Source organism: Camellia sinensis, chromosome 2 (assembly GCF_055761805.1).
Source record: "Camellia sinensis isolate YWXY chromosome 2, ASM5576180v1, whole genome shotgun sequence".
Lineage (NCBI taxonomy): Eukaryota > Viridiplantae > Streptophyta > Magnoliopsida > Ericales > Theaceae > Camellia > Camellia sinensis.
Window position 1 is genome coordinate 101815839 of NC_138962.1, and position 7876 is coordinate 101823714.

The window sequence follows — 7876 nt, forward strand, 5'->3', positions numbered from 1 at the left end:
AATTCGAAACCAACCCTATTTCAGGGCACCGGCAAGAGCACTAGGGGAATTCATGGGAAGAAACGTTGGTAGGCGTTGTGCCTACCACAATGAAGAAGGGCACCCAACTCAGGGTTGCAGAGCCTTGAAAGCACACTTAGAGGACTTGGTAAGGCAAGGCCTTCTGAGGGACCTGGTCGATGAAGCCCGGACAAGGGAAGAACAGGCAAGATTGCCTCAAGCACCAGCAGCTCCGCCTTCCACAGCACAGCAACCACAAGCAGGAGGGCCACGGGTAGTTAATGTAATCCACTCAAGGGTCAACGAGAACGAAGTCAGAGGAGAGACCCAGAGGGTAAGGCATTTACAGCATGTCTACCAAGTCGGGTAAAAGAGACATCGACCAGAAGAGTGCCAAGGACTGATGATAGCCTTTACCGAAGCCAACCTGGAGTTGGTCTAACATCCGCATAATGATGCCTTGGTAATATCCCTCCAGGTTGGGGAATGCCAAGTGAGACGCATCCTGATAGATCAAGGCAGCTCTTGCGACATCATGTATGTCAGATGTTACAAAGAGCTGGGCCTTCACCCTGATGAGTTAGAGCAATCCAACGGCCCAATGGTCGGCTTCAATGGAACGCCGACATGGCCACTGGGCGCAGCAAGCATGGAAGTGCAAGCAGGTACTAAGAAGATCAAAACAGAGTTTCTGGTAATTGACACGCCCTCGCCATACAACATCATCTTGGGAAGGTCGTGGTTGCATGCAATGGGGGCAGTTCCCTCAACGTTGCATCAACTACTGCGGTTCCCAACAGAGCATGGGATTGAAGAAGTCAGAGGAGATCAACTGCAGGCAAAGAATTGCTCCATGGCAACAATGAAGTCTACCTGCAGCGTACGAGAGCCAAAGAAAGAAGAAGTTGAAGATGAGGACGTGGAGGTCCTAGAAGACGTCAGCAAAGAACCAGCCGAGAAGAGCGAAGAGGCACTAAAGAAAATCCTCGTCCAGGAGGGCGACGAAGAGCGTTTCTTTCTTCTCGGCTCAGGCTTAGCCAAAGAAGAAGAAAGAGAACTAGAAGATTTTTTGAGAACAAACATAGAGGTGTTCACCTGGACACCTTATGAAATGCCTGGCATTGACCCCGAGGTCACTTGCCACAGACTGAATGTCGACAGGTCGGCAAAACCTGTGATTCAATGAGCCAGAAGACCGACGTTGATGCACGTCGAAGCAGTAGAAGAAGAGGTAGACAGACTTCTAGAGGCCAGGGCCATCCGAGAAGTTCACTACCCGACATGGCTGTCCAACACAGTAGTGGTGAAAAAGAAGAACGGCAAATGGAGGGTCTGTGTAGACTTTACCAGCCTCAACAAAGCCTGCCCCAAAGACAGCTTTCCTCTGTCCAAAATTGACCAGCTAGTAGATGCTACTTCAGGGCATGAAAGGATGAGTTTTCTGGATGCATACAGGGGGTACCACCAGATTGCCATGTACCCTCCAGACGAGGAGAAGACCGCATTCATCACCCCTAAAGGCCTGTACTGTTACAAGGTAATGCCTTTTGGGTTGAAAAACGCAGGAGCAACTTACCAAAGGTTAGTAACAAAGATGTTTAAGCACTTGATTGGAAAAACGGTAGAAGTCTACATCGATGACATGGTCGTGAAGACCAGGGAATCTAAGGGTCATCTTGCCGACCTAAAAGAGGTCTTTGATATACTCAAAACATACCGGCTCTGACTCAACGCATCAAAGTGCGCGTTTGGAGTTGGATCAGGTAAGTTTCTAGGGTATCTGGTAACAAGAAAGGGCATTGAGGCCAGCCCAGACCAAATCAAGGCCATCCTAGAGCTGAAGAGCCTGACGTCGGCAAAACAGGTTCAGATGCTTACTGGAAGGGCCGCAGCCCTAAACAGATTCATCAGTAGAAGCTCAGATAAGTACAGACCCTTCTTCAACCTGGTGAAAAAAGCCACAGACTTCCTGTGGACAGAAGAATGCGAAGTCGCATTGACCAACCTGAAAAACTACTTGACGACGGCCCCAGTCCTCTCAACACCTGAACCTGGGAAAGAGCTGTTTTTGTACTTGGCAGTTTCAGAACACGCAGTCAGTGCAGTACTAATTCGAGAGGAAAAAGGGGAGCAAAAAGTTGTTTATTATGTAAGTAAAACCTTGGCCGATGCAGAAACGAGGTATCTACCACTGGAGAAATTAATGCTAGCCTTAGTAATGGCTTCAAAGAAGTTGAACCATTACTTTCAAGCGCACAAGATTGTGGTCCTAACAGAACACCCACTAAAATCCTTGTTGCAACAAGGAGACTTAATAGGAAGAATAGCAAGATGGGCAGTTGCCCTGGGCCAATATGACCTGGAGTTCAGGCCAAGAACAGCAATAAAGGGCCAAGTTTTGGCCGACTTCCTGGAAGAATTCATGCCTGAAACCGTCGAACATCGGGCTCCGTTGAGCCAAGATGAGCATTGTCCCAGCAAGCAAGGAGAATCCCAGCCAAAGGCAAAATAGCAAAGGAAGGAAAAACTCAGACCCTGCAGCATCTACATCGGCGATTCATTCAGACTGTTCGTCGATGAAAGTTCAAACCGTCAAGGATCGGGGGCTGGAGTACTGCTGATATCTCCAGATGGAGAAATAATAGAACAGTCCATCCGTTTGGGGTTCAAGGCTTCAAACAATGAAGTGGAATACGAAGCATTAATTGCAGGGCTAAAACTAGCAGCAGCAGCAGAAGCAGATGGGGTAATTGTTTTTTGTGATTCACAACTTATTGTTAACCAGTCAACAGGAGAATTTGCAGCCTGGGACGAAAGAATGTCGGCATATGCAAAAGAAGTCATCAGATTGGCAGCCCTATTTCAGAACTGCCGAGTACTCCAAGTTAGCCGAGATGACAACACCCACGCCGACGTGTTGGCTAACCTGGCAAGTTCAATTCAGACTAGAAAAACAAGGACAATTATGATCGACTATATGTCGTGCCCAAGCATAGAACCACAGAGCACCAAGCAAGAAGCAATGTGCGTGGACTTAGGACCAAGCTGGATGGATGCAATCATTGCATTCCTAAAAGAGGAAAAGCTGCCAAATGACCATAAGGAAGCACATAAAATCAGATTGAAGTTGGCCAGATTCAGTCTGACAGCAGAGGGCCATCTCTACAGAAGGTCCTTCACTGGACCCCTTTTAAGGTGCATACACCCTTTGCAGGTTGAAGATTTTCTATACGAGGTTCATGAAGGGATTTGTGGAAGCCACGCTGGGGGCAGATCATTAGCCCACAGGGCCATTACCCAGGGGTATTGGTGGCCCTACATGCAAACGGATGCTGAGGCCTACGTGAAGAAGTGTGAACAATGCCAAAGGTTTGCACCTTTGATACATCAGCCAGCTACTGACCTGAACCCAGTATCCAGCCCTTGGTCGTTCGCCCAATGGGGCATGGATCTAGTTGGGCAACTTCCCCAGGCAACTGGGCAGAGAAAATACTTGCTGGTAGCAACAGATTACTTTACAAAGTGGATAGAGGCAGAACCTCTTGCCAAAATCCGAGATGTGGACGTCAAGAACTTTATATGGAGAAATATCATCACCAGATTTGGGATTTCAAGAGCAATAGTTGCCGACAACGGAACACAATTTGACAGCAAACTCATCAAGAACTTTTGTGCAAAATTCAAGATCAAGAATTACTTTTCAACACCAAGTTTTCCCCAAAGTAATGGGCAAGCAGAAGCATCGAACAAAGTAATTTTGGATGGAATAAAGAAGAGGCTGCAGGCAGCAAAAGGAAAATGGGTAGACGAGTTGCCCAATCAACAGGGGAATCCCCCTTTGCCATGGCTTATGGCACATAAGCAGTCATCCCATTGGAGATCGGCATCCCAGGGATCAGAACCCAAGGAGCAGAGAATGGCACCAATGACGTACTCTTAGCCCGAGATCTGGATCTTTTGGAAGAACGAAGAGAAAAAGCTGCAATTCAGCTCGCAGTATACCAGCAACAGCTTGCCAGAGCTTACAACAAGAAGGTTAATCCAAGAAATTTTCAAGTCGGTGACCTAGTCTTGAGAAAAGTCGTCGGCAACAAGAAGGATCCCAGAGAGGGCAAGCTTGGCCCAAACTGGGAAGGACCCTACAGAATTACTTCGGTATTAGGCAATGGAGCTCATCGGCTTGAAGATAACGAGGGCAAAGCACTGTCAAGACCTTGGAACACTTGTAATTTGAAATTTTTCTATCATTAGATGTGCATTATTTTTGGCCGATGTCATCAATAAAGTTTTTTCAGAGTTCTTTCAACACATATGATTGATAAAATTACATATTTTTTGGAGACATGAATAATGAGAACCCAAGTAGAACTCAGGTTCACATTGGGGGCAGAGGGAAGACAGAGATTATTCCTTAATTCACTTGTTGAAATTTGTAGCAATTTACAAGTTGGAGTTAAGCTGATTCCTTATCTTCACTTGTTGAAATTTGTAGCAATTTACAAGTTGGAGTTAAGCTGATTCCTTATCTTCACTTGTTGAAATTTGTAGCAATTTACAAGTTGAAGTTAAGCCGAGATTACTGCTTCTCTTCGCTTGTTGAAATTTGTAGCAATTTACAAGCCGAAGTAGAGCCGAGGTTATTGGTTAAACACTTGTAGAAATTTACAAGTTGGTTAACCCGAAGAAGATGCTTAACACTTGTTGAAATTTGTAGCAATTTACAAGATGACGTTAAGCCGACATATGATCATCCGTTAAAATTTGTAGCAATTTACAGGTTGAAGTAAAAGCTAAGTATATCATTTAAATCCTTGTTGAAATTTGTAGCAATTTACAAGCAGATCATTGTTTAGCACTTGTTATAACTTGAGCAAAGTTTACTGTATTTGTTAATCCTTGTTGAAATTTGTAGCAATTTACAAGTGGGTTAGACTGAGATCATAGTTTAAACACTTGTTGAAACTTGAGAAACGTTTGCAGAGTTAACATTGAATAGTATATGTTAAACACTTGTTGGAATTTATGAAGAGTTTACGGGTCTGTATCTTGCCGAAGTAAAGTTTGACGTTATTGTACCCGAGGTACGTAACCCCGAGAAGATTACACAAAGGAGGCAAAATGGAAAGGCATACAAAATATTCCAAGTATAGAATCATACAGACGCAATCAAGAGAAATTAAAGATTAAAGCGTTCAGACGAAAACAGTTGCAATTGTATACAAAGAAGGCACTACGGCCTACCAGAAATAAAGTTGTATTCAACAGAAGCAAAAGATACATCAGCTAACTAGAAGAGCTTACATTGTTTCAAAACCAGAAGTACAGAAAAACTTATATTATCCAAAGAAACAAAAAGAGTACGGAAGACATCCAAGTTATGATTCTTCAGTTTCAGGAGCGATTTGGGTCTGGACCTCGGCAGATTCCTGGGGAACTACTTCAGCAGTCTTCTCTGCAGCCAACTCGGCATCAATCTCTGCAAGCGTTTTGTCAAGACTTCTTTCAGCTAAGAGAAGGTCGGATGATAATTGCCCTGTAACAGCTTCCTTAGGCGCCTCCCCAACCTCATCACCCTCTTCATCCAAAGTTAAGTCCATGACTTGCTCAGTTGAAGGAGGGGACTTGGCCTCAGCAGCATCCTTGGATTTCCTCACCAAGGCCTCATCATCATTGTTATCTTCATCCTCAGCCTCAGATTCTGATTCATCTTCAGCTTGACTTGAAGGTGGAGCAGGAGGTGGGAATGGGAGAGGAATAGCTTCAGCCTTGCGCAGAGGAGAATCTTCAGGAACATTGAGCTTTTTGGCCAGGGACATCCAACCAAGGGAAAAGCCCTTGTTGCATGCCTGCTTGACTTGCAGTTTATAGTCCTCAGCAACATCGGCCATTCCTTGGGCGTAAGCCTTTTCATCGGCTTCAGTAATTTTGGAGTTTTTAGTGGCCAGGGCCTCCTCAAGCTCTTTTTCGGCTTGAGCCTTTTTTACCTCGGCCTCTCTCCTCTCGGCCTCAGCAACCTTCTTAATGGCTTCGACCGATTCGGCTTTTTCCTCAGCCAGAGTTCGGGCTTTGGTGGCAGCCTCAGCCTGGTCTTCCAGTTTTTTCATCTTGGATTGAAGAGTTTTATTCTCCTTTTTAAGGGCAGAAATCTCCCTCCTCATGTCGGTCAACTTCGTCCTATTTTCAAAAGCTTGCATAGACAGAGAGTGGGCATGTTGAATGGCCTGAAAAGAGCACAAGGCAAAAATTGTTACAAAGTGTTAGAAAATATCTTAAGTATAAAGCAAAAAGAAAGGAAAAGGTACCAAGCAGGAACACTTACTTGAACAGAGTACTGGAGCATTAAAGCATAGTTCTCGTACTCACTATACTGGGCATTGTGCTCCAGATCACCAGGAAGGAGCAGCGCCGTACTGAGGGCAACGACGACGTTAATATCATCGGCGCTCTCACTGGACATAATCGGTCTATCCTCCAAAGTAAGCTGAGGGGCCCAGGGGACGTCGGGCTTCTTGGACGCCAAGGTCGTCGCAGATGATGACCTCGGCTTCTTGGATTGGGTGGACTCTGAAGGCGGGGCCTCAGCAGACCTTTTGGCAGAGGCAGAAGTAGTCTTTTTACTCTCAGCCAGTTGAGAGATAGGCAGAGCATCCTCTGCCTCAACCTCAGTGGCTTTGGCCTTAGGCTGAGCCCTTTTGAGCCGTTTTTGCTTTGGTGGGGGCATGGACTGGGTCGGTGCAGCATCAACATCGGCTAGTAGGTCAGCTAGGAGGCCTTGGGCAACGGGCTTCGGACGACCCATTTCGACAGTCTTGACAAGTCTTCGCCGACGTTTCCTTTCAAGTACAGGGATCAAGTATTGGGCCGAACTGGATGGAAGATCGGCTGGGTCAGAAGTGGATCCTTGGTCTGTTCGTGATGTAGAGGCGGTTTGAGTTGTGGCAGTAGGTGGAGAGAGGCTCTTTCTCTTCGACTTTGGGACGTCGGGCAGAGTTGATTTGTATGTTGGAATAAAGTTCAGCACCGGTGGAGCCTTGCGCCTCTGGATGGGAAGATCTAGGAGCTTTTTTAGGTCTTTGCCTGGGAAGTATGATTGGCGAAAGTTTTTTTGTGGCTGGTGAAGGTTTGCAGGACAAACAAACAGACATTAGAAACAGACAAAGTTATGAAGACTTGAAAAAGAAATAACTAAGTATTGACGCTGGGCTCTTACCCTTGCCCTCTTTAACTGTTCGAGGAAGAGGGTAGAGGTGAACATCTTCGTCTGGGCCAAATTCCCAACTTCCCGAAGCAATAACAAAGTCATCCCCGGCTCCCTTGTTGGAGTCTGGGAGGTCGGCTACAATTTTGAACTCGGTGGACCTCGGCTTGAGGTAGTAGACGTAACCTTTTTCCTTCAGGTTAAGTGGGCACATGGTATAACAGTATTGGGCATCGGCAAGGGTGATCCTAACATTCTCCTGCCTAGCCAGGGTTATGATACCATTAATCACTCGATAGGAGTTGATGGTAAGTTGCATGGGGTTCAACCTATAGAAGTTGAGAACTTCGCGAAAAAGAAGATTTAGTGGAAGCCGGAGTCCACATTCAGTAAAGGCTACAATAGGAAAAGGCATCGTATTATCTGTAGGCATAATGGAGTCATCATCCCCAGCCAGTCTCAGGTGGACATCGGCAGGGATGGAGAACTCCTGCCTAAAGTATTCGAGTTTGGTTGGGGTGTTTACCCTATGTCTCCACATACCCATAACATCGGCCTAAAATCAGAAGGCTAGGTCTCAGGAAGAAGGTGTCCTTAAAGGGTTATTGGAACCTTGGCAAAAACCTAGGTAAGTATTGGTACGGCTTGTTTCAGTTTTCCCTAAAAATTGAAGGTTCT